Source organism: Onychomys torridus, chromosome 2, assembly GCF_903995425.1.
Source record: "Onychomys torridus chromosome 2, mOncTor1.1, whole genome shotgun sequence".
In the NCBI taxonomy this organism is placed as follows: Eukaryota; Metazoa; Chordata; class Mammalia; order Rodentia; family Cricetidae; genus Onychomys; species Onychomys torridus.
This window is the reverse complement of record NC_050444.1, coordinates 137,251,300-137,264,729: the sequence shown is the minus strand read 5'-3', so window position 1 is coordinate 137,264,729 and position 13,430 is coordinate 137,251,300. Positions and strand designations below refer to the sequence as shown.

The 13,430-nt window shown below is 47.4% G+C and overlaps 1 protein-coding gene across 1 annotated transcript in view; it reads right to left on the bottom strand.

The window, feature by feature from the left end:
- Positions 1-13,430, bottom strand: part of Rhbdl2 (rhomboid like 2) — a 44,930-nt gene extending 31,500 nt beyond the window's left edge. Inside the window, exon 1 of the mRNA XM_036180075.1 lies at positions 13,399-13,430. The gene's annotated coding sequence lies outside the window, so the exon portion shown is untranslated. The remainder of the gene's footprint in view (positions 1-13,398) is intronic.

Sequence of the window (13,430 nt, the reverse complement as noted above, 5' to 3'; positions counted from 1 at the left end):
TGACTGAGCCATCCCCCAGCTCCTTTCATGGTTTTGTTTGTGTTTTTGAGATGGGGACCTCACACTGTAGCTGAGGCTGACCTTGAACTCACAGTGACCTTCCTAACTCAGCCTCCAAGTGGTGGGATTACAGGCATGAGCTACCTTGCCCTGTTTGTGAACGTTCTTGTAAAGTAGGGCACTAATTCCCTATCTCCTGGATAAAGAAACTCAGACTACCAAGGTAATTTACTGGCAGAGAGCCTGAAACTTCTGACTCTGAAATTCCTGGATCTTTCCCTTCCTCCTTATTTTCTTTTCTTCCTTTTTCGTTTTTTTTCCTCGAACTCACAGAGATCCGCCTGCCTCTGCCTCCCGAGTGCTGGGATTAAAGGCATGTGCCACCAATGCCTGGCTTGTTTTTTTAATTTTTATTTATTTATTTTATATGTATGGATGTTTTTGCCTACATGTATGTCTGTGTGTTATGTGCATGCCTGGTGTCTATGGAAGACAGGAAAGGATATCAGATCCCCCGGAACTGGAGTTACAGATGGCTGTAAGCCACCATGTGGGTGCTAAGAATGAGACCCAGGTCCTCCAGAAGAGTAGCCACCAGTGCTCTTAGCGGCTGAATCATCTCTCCAGCCCCTTCTGTGTTCTCTAAGCACCACAGGTTACAGAAGTGTACATCTTCATTTGGACGATGTATACACACACACACACACACACACACACACACACACACACACACACACTACCCCACCTTATTTCCTCCCTCTGGCTTTCCAGACAGATCCAGACCAGACTCTGGGGCTTCTAAATGGTAGCTGATCTTCAGATCACCACCCTGGGTTAAAGCTGGAAACTCCCATCACCACCATTGCTACCACAGGGACACCAAGTAGACACAAGTACACACACAAGAACAGGACTCGCCTCTCTCTCAGAACCGGAAAGACCAAATCAGGCTCACCTTCTCTTCTTTACCTAGCTCAGAAAGGTTGCTGAGCTAATTAATGCCCTTTGGACAACTCTTCTATGATGGAAGACACTTTGGTCATTTGCTTATATCGTTTCCTAACTGCAGCCACACAAGTAGGTTTCAAATAGCTGAACTGGTTTTTTCACGCAGCTGGTCCCACCCATTCATCAGTACCAGGCAAGTCCCTCCCGGGGCTGAGGCCAGCCTTGATGTGGCCAGGGAGCCAAGCAGTCTGTGCTGGGTGCACCCACTTGCTGCCCAGCTGGGCCTAGTGGGAGGTTTTTGGTGGTGTTGCTAGGCAACATGGGTAATTGATGAGGCCAGGGATTGGGCTTCTGAGCCACAGAGATTAACAGCCTTCTTCATCACACTGCAAGCCATCATTATGCCTTGGTCCAGAGCCCACAGAGCTCTCTCTGTGGTCATGGCCTGAAAGGATGCTTTTTTAGCTACAGAAATTAAGAACTGCTTTTTCAGTATTATAGGTTTGTGGCTGTTTTCTTTTAGCACACAACTCGAAATAAATAGGCAAAAGATTCAAAAACAAAAATTGCCTTCACAAACCCCCATCCCTAAAAGGGCAACTAAGGTAGGGAGTTCTGCTCCCCCAGGCCTCTCCTTGGCTCACTGCGCATTGAACGCTCCTTTCTTGGACTCCACTGGCCTGGCTGCAGTTCAGGGTTGAAGAACCACAGCTTGGGTGGTGTGCCCAATAGTATGTTCGTATTACTTCCATTGAAGGACTATTGTAATCCCTCCCTCATCAGGTCTTCAGAGTCCCTCCTATTCAAGTTATTTTGGAGACACTCCCTCCCACCCTATGCTGTTGTTCCCATTTACAGATAAAGCAGAGACACCAAAGCTTGCCTTTCAGGTGGCAGTAAAGCCGATTCCCTGGGGCCCACGGCGACATCACATTGCCCCTCCCAGAGCTACTTAACACATCATGTAGGTGCATGCACTCCAGTAAATACTAGTAATAGTGATAATAACATAACACTGCTGAGCTGCATATGGGTGATACACACTGGGAGGTCAGCCAGGCCTGCAAACTGAGTTCCAGGTCAAGCAGGCCTGCATAGTAAGTTCTAGAACAGCCAGGCCTGCATAGTGAGTTCCAGGTCAAGCAGGCCTGAATAGTGAGTTCTAGGTCAGCCAGGCCTGCTTAGTGAGTTCCAGGTCAGCTAAGACTACATAGAGACCTTGTCTCAGAAAAAAAGGGGAGGGGAGGGAGAGGCCATGGAACTGTTTCAGCAGTCAAGAGGATTGGCTGTTCTTACAGAAGATCCAGGTTTGGTTCCCAGCACCCACATGATGTTCACAACTGTCTATAACTCAAGTTTCAATGGATCTGACACTTCCTCTGACCTCCACAGACTCCTGCACACATATGATATATGCAGATACATTCAGGCACACATATATGCACATGAAATAAAATTCATAATTTTCTAGATTAATTTATTTTGTGTTTGAGTGTTTTGCCTGCACATGAATGCCAGGTGCTCACAGAGGACAGATGAAGGTATCAGATCCCCTGAACTAGAGTTATGGAGGGCTATAAGCCATCATGTGGGTGCTGGGAAACCTGGCTCCTCTGAGAAAGCAACAAGTGCCCTTAACCACTGAGCTCCTAAATAAATATTTCTTAAATGTATGCCCTGCTATAGAGGACATAGGACTCCACTCTGGACCTTGTATTATCTTCAACACACCATCATCCTTTTTGATCATAACTGAGCTTTCAAAGCTGCCCCATACACTGAGAAAGACAGTCTAGAATTAATTCCCCAGAAGCAGATACAATTCCCCAGAAGTGATTTGACTAAGCTAGCATTCCAGAGCACAGGACTAAAGAAACCCTGATACCATGTCAGTACTTTAAGCAGGTAAAATCATTGCCTTTCTTAAAAATCTGTAGTCAGACAGTAGTTAGTGGTACACACCTTTAATCTCAGCACTTGGGAGGCAGAGGCAGGCTGGATCTCTGAGTTCAAGGCCAGCCTGGTCTTCAGAGGTAATTCCAGGACAGCTAGAGCAACCCTGTCTCAAAAAGAAAGACTGGAAGAAGGAAGGAAGGAAGGAAGGAAGGAAGGAAGGAAGGAAGGAAGGAAGGAAGGAAAGAAGGAAGAAAATCTGTAAGCGTTATTCCAAAATATTTTCACTATTGTGTATGTATGTGCTGGTAAAAGTCTGGAATGTTAGGATTCTGTACATGCACAGCTCAGGTTCTTGTGTCTTGCATCTTATGTTATTAGGGGGTGCTGGCAACTATGTACCCACCTTAAAAAGCTGGACACAGACCCCCATGCTCTCTCTCTGTGTTCTCTATCTGTTCCCTCTCTGCTCTGCTCCCTTCCCCCAGACCTGGCTCCTCTCTTTCTCTTTCCCTCCTAATAAAGATCTAAAAGTAAAAAAATAAAGACTATGTGCTGGTATGCCTGCACATGTGCTCTTGTGGGGAGACCAGAGGTCAGCCTCAGGTGTCTTTCCCCAGGAGCTGTCCATCTTGATTTGATTTTTTGAGTTTGGCTCTCTCACTGGGACCTAGGGGACTTGACTACAGATTAGGCTGGCTAGCCAGCTAGCCCCAGAGATTCTCCTGTCGGCCTCCTCAAGGGCTGGGATTTCTCTCCAGCCCCTTCCTCCTTTTGTTTTGTTTGTTTTTGTTTTTAAGACAAGATCCATGTAGCCCAGGATCCTCTCTGTGTAGTCAAGGATGACCTTGAACTCTGATCCTCCTGCCTCTACCTCCCAAATGCTGGGATGACAGGCATGTACCACCACACCCTACTGAAATGACTTTTGTTTGTTTGTTTGTTTATAGTTTGTTTTTTGAGATTGGAGCTCTCTACACAGCCCTGGCTGTCCTAGAACTATGTAGACCAGGCTAGCCACAAACTCCTCTGGCATTAAAGCTGTTCTCAATCAGCTATGAGATGCCTTTCAAATAGTGGCTCATCACAGTCACAATTGTCCCAGCTTGCACAGGACTGGGAGTTCCTCAGGACGTGTGTCTGACAGTGTTAAAATTGGAACCATTGTGGACAAACCTAAAATGCTTGGTCGCCCTGCCCTGGAATACCTTCCTCAGACTAATTGGAAGGGGAAGTGTTAATGGATAATCCTCCACATAGGGCCATGGTTCCAATCCTTCCTTCACATCAGATTATCTGAGGTCCTATTTGTCTGGGTTCACCTCTGCTCAATGGAAGTCTTTAGGGACAGGATCACATAGGATTCTTTTTTTTTTTTTTTTTTCTAGTCCCACTATATAGCCTCAGCTGGCCTGGAACTCCTTTTTATGTAGACAAGGCTAGCTCCAAGTGCTGGGATTAAAGTTGACCACATCATACCCAGCTTCTTTTTTTAAAGATTTATTTCTGGGCTGGAGAGATGGCTCAGAGGTTAAGAGCACTGACTGTTCTTCCAGAGGTCCTGAGTTCAATTCCCAGCAGCCACATGATGGTTTACAACTATCTGTAATGAAATCTAGTGCCCTCTTCCAGCCTGAAGGGATGTATGCAGAACACTGTATGCATAATAAAAAAAATAGAAATAAATCTTTTTTTAAAATTTTATTTAACTGTGTGGTTAGGGGCAGACATGCATATGAGTACAGTATCCTAGGAGGCCAGATGCACTGAATCTCCAGGAGCTGGGATCTCAGGAGGTTGTAAGGTTCCCAGTTCAGATTCTGGGGACTGAACATGGGTGCTCTTAATCACTCAGCTCCTGGGCACGAGAGTTTTAAATGGGCATCCAAGACAGAAAGAAAACAAAAACAAAAACTGTAACAGGGCCCAGACCTTAGCACAACTGAGTCCATGATGGTGAAGCCATAAAACTCAGTATGTAGACAGTACTACCTGCCAAAATGAAAACAAAGGCTTAATTCATCAAATCCCTAGTCCTGGGAAAGACTCTAAATGCACTAACATTGCTTTTTGGCTTCTGTAGTTCTGCTTCTAGCTAAATGTTCTTGTTAACCGAATATGTCAACCCAGGACATGGATTTTGTGCTTAAAAGCTCATCCTGAGAAAGGCTCAGGGCTACACTGGGATCCCGAACACCCAGAGTAGTCACCGACTGGCTAATGAAGACTTTCTATTTGCTTAAACTTGTGTCCAGCCAGTCTTCTCTGGTGGATACCCAACATCAAAACCAGGGTTTGGGAGGAGAGATAGAGGCAGAGAGAAGAGGAGGCGGCGGCCATGGCAGCAGCTCCTGACCGAGAGGCTCGTTTTCAAGTGGCTCAGGTGAAACGCTCAAAAGGCGGCAGTGCACACCTGTAATCCCAGCGTTCACGGGGTCAGGAGGCGGGGCAAGCAGATTCGGTGGGCCTGGTTCAGACAGACAGACAGACAGACAGCAACAGAGACAGAGAAAGACAGAAACACAGAGAAAAACAGACAAAGAGGAGGGGGGAGAGGAGAAGGAAAAGAGGGAGAAAGGGAGAAGAGGGGAAAGTATAAAGAGGGGTAATGGGAAGAAGGAAACCGAGAGAGAGAGGAGAGAAGGGAGGGGGAAGAAGGGGAGGGGAGAGAGAAGGGGAGAGAGGGAGAGAGGAAAGAAGGATGGAGGAGAAGGGGAGAGGGAGAGAGGGGAGAGAGGAGAAGGGAGAGGGGGAGAGAGATCAAAAACCAGCGTATATTTTAACCACTCTCCCTGTGTGGTTATGTATGCCATTCTCTAGTGACCACCAAAGCTCATGTGCCATGTGTGTGCTTTGGCAGACAGTCCCTAGATGCCTGGTATATGTTAGGCTCCAGAAAGACATAGAAGAAGAAAGAAAAAGCAAAACAAACAACAACAAAGTCTGCTCCTTTCCCATTTAGAGGAAAATTTTTTTAAAAAAAGTCCTAAGAATTGGCGCAGCCAGCAGCGCGCTGTGATTTAGACGAGAAGTGGGTCAGCACCAGCGCAGCGGGGCAGCTGGTCAGTCTCCAGCGCCTGTTGTGGCTGAAGGAAGATGAACACACTGGTTACCACTCCTCCCACTAAGAGATGGCACTGCTTTCCTCTCTTCTTAAGTCATGGGGCTGGTTTTAACCGATTCCACATGGCAGAAGCAGTACTGGGGACTGTCAAGGCCAGGCTTTAAGAGATGTGTGTGTTGACTACTCTCAGGCCGCCATGCTCTGTGGAAGCCCACACTCCCTGCATGGGAGCTGAGGCCATGTAGGAAAGCAACAAGCCACCAGACCAAGAATGACACCTTCTTGGACTTCCTGGTCAGGAATGCAGCCAACAGGATGACACCAGTTGACAGCAAAGGGTACAGAAGAAGTGTCCAACCTCCCTAAATTCTGACCACGGAATCATGACAAAATAAAATGGCGGATGTGTTAAAACACTTATTTGGGGTTACTTGAGACACAGCATTAGCTATCGAGAGCCGGATGAGAAGAGGGCATCTCACTGTGTCATCCCACTGACGCCGGTCACCTCTGTATTCTTCTCCACAGTAGACTACAGATAACTTAACAGGAGCAGCCTCCAAAGTTAGCCTTCACCTGCATCCCTACTTCTGTCTGCTTTTTTTGAAATAAACCATGCAATCGAGTATGTCAATTTGCTCAAAAGCCATGGCAAGGCTGGGGTGTAGCTCCACCAGTAGAGCACTTGCCTCACAGACACAAGACCCCCAGTTCCATCCCTAGCACCCCAAAGAAAATCAAACAAAGCCATAGCTGTTTCCATTGTCTTCAGGATAAACTCAGGAGGTGCGTGACCTAGCTCCTGCCTTTTTATAGAACCCAGCTTCCACCAATCTCTCCCAACGATGTGTTGCAGCCATGGGGACCTCTTTCTGTCTCTGAAACTCATCAGACGCTCTCCTGTCTCAGAGTCATTACAGTTTCTGTGCCTTCTAACCAGCTCCCACCAACCCCAACACAGCAATCCCCCCACCAAAGGGCTGGCACCTCCCTAGGAAGTCTCCCCTGCCTACGCCTTCCTCCACCCCCATACTCTAGCACATTTTCCTGCTTCCTTGCTCTAAACACTTATCACACCTAAAAATATCTGGCATATTTACTGTCTGTCTGTACTAGTTGCCGGAAGGTCAGGACTGTGCATTTTCTATTCCATCTCTACCCGAGCATCTTACCACAGTGAAAGGCACTCAGTGAGCCCTGAATGGACCATCATGTAAATGAAGAAGGTAAAAGGAGGGAGGAAATGGAGGAGAAAGCCTTGGTTCCTGCTCCAGTGCATCCTCTACTTACCTGTGGGAAAGTCAGCTCCCCAAACCCAGGCCAGGGGCTCATCTCCACTAGCAAAGTCCATGTATGCTGTCGGCCCACCATTCTGCCCCTGAATCCCATAGGAACTTTGAAACAATATATCCTTTCTTGTACTCTTTCTGGAAGGGTTCCAGAGGGCAAACCTAGGACCTTGTAGTACTAAAAAAGTACTTTACCACTGAGCTGTATCCCCAGCTCTCTTTTAACTTTTTGAGACAGAGTCTCGCTAAGTTGCCCAGATTGGCCTTAACCTGCTTCAGTCTCCCGAGTGGCTGAGATCCTAACCCTGTACCATCCACCAGACTTCATTTTTGCTTTGTGGTATTGAGAAAGGGTGTCATGTAGCCTAACGTCTTCTATGGCTTCACAGCCAAGGCTGGCCTTGAACTCCTGATCTTCCTGTCTCCACCTCTCAAATTGGCTCTTCTTGGTTCTAATTTTACAATATAAAGACCAAAGGATCTTAGAATTCACAGATTTACATGCTAAGAACCCAAATTCCAGAGGAATCCAAAGGACCTGAATACAAACCTTGATTTCATCATTTAATAGCTCTGCAACCTGAGCAATGTACTGAACCTTTTTTTTTTTTTTTAAAGTTGTGGGGAAGGACGCCAGGGCTTTTCCAATGGTAGGCAAGTGCTGTAACACTGAGCTATACCCCCAGCCTGTATTAACCTCTTGGTGGCCCAGGTACTTCACCTGTAAAAGGATGGTGTGAAGGTTAATACTGTCAATTTGAATCACCAAAGACAAGCCTCTGGACTTGCCTATGAGAGACTCTCTTGTTTAGTTCATTGAGATAGCAAATCCCACCCTAACTTTGTGGCACCATTCCTTTGGCTGGGGTCCCATGCTGTAGATATTGCTCTGTGTAAATAAAGTTCTGATTGGCCAGTGGCCAGGCAGGAAGTATAGGCGGGACAAGAGAGAAGATAATTCTGGGAAGTAGAAGGTTGGAGAGAGACCACCAGCCGCCGCCATGAAAAGCAACATGTAAAGACACTGGTAAGCCACAAGCCATGTGGCAAAGTATAGACTAACAGAAATAGGTTAATTTAAGATAGAAGAAGTAGATAACAAGAAGCCTGCCATGGCCATACAGTTTGTAAACAATGTAAGTTTTTGTGTGCTTTCTTGGTTGGGTCTGAGCGACAGTTGGACTGGCAGGTAAGAGAGATTTGTCCTGACTGGGCCAGGCAGGAAAACTCTAACTACAGTCCCAGACTGGATTAAAAAAAAAAAAAAAAAAAAAAAGCAGCTCATATAGGCCAGGCTGACCTCAGACTCCTCATGATGATCTTGAACTTCCAACCCTTCTGTCTCTACCCCCCAAATGCTAGGATTACACCTGCATTACCATGCCCAGTTTATACAATGCTGGGGATTGAACTCAGGGCTCCATGTATATACATATGCCTACTAAGCAAGCACCCTGCCAACCAAGTTACATCTCCAAAGCTTCAGCTCTCTTTTCATTGTTTCTCTTTGTCTTTCCAAAGATGATCACACCTCTGTCTATCCCCAGTCTTTCTGCGGCACAATATCCAGAAGGACAGCTGGAAAGCCGGGTGTGTTAGTGCATGTCTGTGGTGTGTGCATCCCAGTGCTCTGGAACCTGAGGCAGGAAGACTTAGAAGTCAAGGCCAGCCTTGGCTACATAGTAAGGCCTCATCTCATAAAAACAGAACAAGCCAGGTGTAGTGTCACACACTGGTAGGATATGCTAAAGAGGCAGAGGCATGGGGCTGGGGATTTAGCTCAGTGGTAGAGCACTTGCCTAGCAAGCACAAGGCCCTGGGTTCGATCCTCAGCTCCAAAAAGAAAAAAAAAAAAAAGGCAGAAGCAGGAGGATCATGAATTTGAGACCAGCCTGGACTACCCATTGAGGCTGGAGAGATTGGCTCAGCTGTTAAGAGTACATGCTGTTCTTCCACACAGTGGCTCAGAACCATCTGCAACTGCAGTTCTGGGGGATCCAACAACTCCTCCTGCCCTCCATGGGCAACATGCATATACATGGTGCACATACATGCATGCAGGCAAAACACTCCTATAAACAAATCTTAAAAGAGAAAGAAAGAAGCCAGAAGAGCTTATAAAGATAACCAGAGACTGCTTTATTCCTGAGAAAGAGCAAACAAAAGAGATTTGGTGAGCAGAGGGAAGGGAGCTATGCCTAACTACAGATTCACAGTACTGATTTTACTTCAATCTACTCATTGAACTAATTTTGAGCCGGACACTAGTCTAAGGATTGTCACAGAAAAAGAAGCTTATTGAATACTCAGACCATACCAGTCCAGTCGATTCTCACTGCCTTTGTCAGTTACTCACTGTAATAAAATACCTGAGAAGAGCCACTTCAGGGAGGGATGTTTCAGTCCCTTGGCTACAAACCACGGCACGAGGAGCTTGAAGTAGCTGATCACATGATCACACTGAATCCACAGTCCACAGCAAGTGACAGTGACATAGTGGCTACTCACTGATGAGGCTCTCCTCCTGCCTCCACCCCCTAGAGCTATGTGAGTTGGGATTACAATTATGCGATACCACACGCAGCTTTTACAGGAGTTCTGGAGATCAATCTTAGGTCCTCATACTTAACACAACCTGCACTTTACCAACTGACTGTCTCGCCAGTTTCTCGGCCTCATGTACCCAAGGCTGGCCTCAAACAGTTTGTAGCTGAGGCCATGGCCTCAGATTTGATCCTCTTGTGTCCACCTCCTGGGTGCTGGGATTATTGGCACTCATCACTACTCCTGATTTACACAGCACTAGGGATGGAACCCAGGGCCTTGTGTGAGCTGAGCAAGCACTGAACCAACTGAGCTACATCTCCAGCCAGTCTCAGTTCCTGCCTTCCCCCCACCACACCCAGAACTGTGGCTATACTGAGCCTGAGCAGGTTGGGTTCCCACTCTGCGATAGGTCTCCTCTGTTGGAACATCTTCCCTCCCAATCTGTTGTCCCAATGTGAGTCCCTTTCCATCTCCGCTACAAAGCCCTGCCATATACTAGCATCGTGGGTGCTGGGGCTCAAACACAGCAGACAAGGCAGAAGTGAGTGCCCATGTAAGGCCCCTCACCAACCTCTGCTTGTGTCTGGGATGTTTTCTGTGCACTGTAACTGCTTCCTTAACAGACTGTGGGCATCCTGAGGTCGAGACTTCTGTTTGAGCCATTTTGAATCCCTATTACATAGTCTAAGGAATGCATCATTAAATATTGGTCAGCTTCATTGGTCACAAATGACTCACTGAGCATTCTTTTTTTTTTTTTTTTTTTTTTTGGTTTTTCGAGACAGGAGCCTGTCCTGAGACTCGCTTTGTAGACCAGGCTGGCCTCGAACTCATAGAGATCCACCTGCCTCTGCCTCCCGAGTACTGGGATTACAGGTGTGTGCCACCACCACCCGGCTTTTTTTTTTTTTAAGATTTATTTATTTATTATGTATACAGTGTTTTGTCTGCATGTATCTCTACAGGCCAGAAGAGGGCACAAGGTCTCATTACAGATGGTTGTGAGCCACCATGTGGTTGCTGGGAATTGAACTCAGGACCTCTTAACCTCTGAGCCACCTCTCCAGCCCTAGCATTCTTTTAGCAAGAACACAGAAGGCTCACTGCTGTGTAACTGTGATAGAAACACCATTCCTGCTCTTTGCTTTGCCCAGGTTGCTTTGGTTTTGTTCACTTGAGACAGGGTCTTGCCGTGCAGCCCTGGCTGGCCTAGTACTCGCTATGTAGCCCAAGGTGGCCTCAAACTCACCCAAATATACATGCTGCCACCACCCAAGTCAGAGCCTGCAGGCATGAATCATCACGCCAGGATAATGACTGCCCTTGTGGAACCTTTTGGTCTCCTGGGACAGATAGAGCACTGCATGAATGAATGAATGAATGAATGAACCAACCAACCAACCAACCAGCTCCAGAAGTGTCTCCTCCCACCTGATGAAAAAGCCCAGACAAGAAGGGAAAAGGCCGGTGTTTTTGTAGTTAGGGGATGATGACACCTCCCCTTCTGCCCTCTGTACAGAGACCTCAAAAGACAACAAGGAACTGAGCAGATAGTATGGAGTCTGATCTCCAAATTTGAACTCTAGATCCATTATTTATTAGCCATGTAGACTTAGGTAAATCCTATGGGGTTGAGAGTAGTATAGCATGGTTATGATTTAATGAAATAATGTCTTTTTGTTTGGCTGGTTTGGTTTTTGAGGCAAGCTCTGTGTAACCCAGACTGACCTTGAACTCAGCCTCCTGAGTGCTGAGATGACAGGTGTGCATGAGCCCAAGATAATGCATTCTAGATGGCTAAGTGCTCAGACCCAACTGGGGCTGAGGGATTATGGACAGTTATCACCTTTCGGAGAAGGCACGTCACTTTCTTCAGTGGTGTGCCACGGATAATTTGTCTCTTTGACACTAAACAACCCCCACTCCAACTCCACAAATAACTCTAATTAAACTTAGTGGCCACACACTTGAAGTAGAAGAGAGTTCATTGAGGGTACTAGTGGGATAGAGAGGGATGAGGAAGGGAGATAGGGATGAGGGAGGGGCATGGGGATGAGGGAGGGGCATGGGGATGAGGGAGGGGCATGGGGATGAGGGAGGGGCATGGGGATGAGGGAGGGGCATGGGATGAGGGAGGGGCATGGGGATGAGGGAGGGGCATGGGGATGAGGGAGGGGCATGGGGATGAGGGAGGGGCATGGGGATGAGGGAGGGGCATGGGATGAGGGAGGGGAATGGGGGTGTGAAAATGAATACTATTTATTTTATGAATGTACACAATTGTCAAACAATTTTTAGTGGAGAGGGAGGGCTGGGAGTAGTGGCACACTGGGAAGGCAGAGGCAGGAGGATCTCTGGGAGTTCAAGGCCAGCCTAATCTACATAGTGAGATCCTATCTCAAAAAAAGGTAATAAAAGTTTTTTTTTTTTAATATGGGAGGAGAATAATATTTTTGGCAGTTCTCAAGTCAGAACCACAACATAAGGGTCTGGTCCTAGGCCTGGCCCAGTGTTTATACCTTCAGCCGGAAGGAAGCTGGTCTCCTCTTTCCTTCACACCTTCTGGCCTCCGGCTCTCTAGAGCACCTGCCTCCACTGTTGAGCTCAGTTTACAAGTCACCTAGGTTCTGTCAAGGCCAGGGTTTGTCCTCTGTATCTTTACAAGCCTACAGCAAGGGAGGTGCGGTTAGGAGGAGTAGCTGAAAGAGAACAAGGGAGAAAGCATGGTGTGTCAGCCACCCAGCCCGTCCTGATTCGGAGAGTTCCTTATCCTTCAAAACAAACAAAACAAAAACCATGGTGGTACAGATGCGGACACTGAGGCCCAGGAAGTAAATAGGAGATGTGGGTTAGGAATCCAGGTCTCTCGATGACTCCTACATAATTTCCCACCATGCCCCACTGCCTGCCTGTCAGCTTGTAGATGTGTGCGGATAAATTTCAATTTTCTTGTTCAGAGGAGAAACGGCATGCTCCTCTCTCCAGACAACTGAAGTGCACGCTCAACTAATGAGTAAACAAATGAACAATGGTAAACGAACGCTGGCTTGACTGAGTGAAATCCCTCAGGTGCCTATCCCAGGAAGGAGGAAACAGTCCAGGGGAGCCGCCTTGCTGGAAGTGGTGAGACTGTCTTCCCCACAGTCCTTGGGGCAGAGGTTAGGGAAGCACAGGCTAGGACCCGGCTCAGATGGAGGTAGAGACAGTACCTGGTAGCTAAGTAGTGGAACACTTATCTGGTATGATAGTACACACATCTCACACACACACACACACACACACACACACACACACACACACACACACACACGCCAGCACTCCTCCCGCCAAAAATAAAAATAAATCCTGGCAGTCCGAGGATGATGCCCGGACAAAGTAATGAAGTGAGCGGCAGTGGCTGAACAGTCAGTAAGGGAGCAGGGTTAAACTCCCTGGTCACCTCCCCAAACATTTCCAAAGCGCTGCCAACTTTGAAACGAAAAGTTTCAGAACCCGAAGCGGCCACTCTAGGTTCTTCCGGAAGGTAGATTCTGGAAGCAGCACCCTTCCTTCCCCTCATCGGTTGGTCACCAGCTTTATTTAGTGCGCTGCCTGGAATTCCGCCTCCTGTTTCAGCACTCAGCCTCCCATGGCCCATCCCCAAGCCCTGCACCTTACCTGGGGAGGCCGAGGCACAGCCGTCCCACACT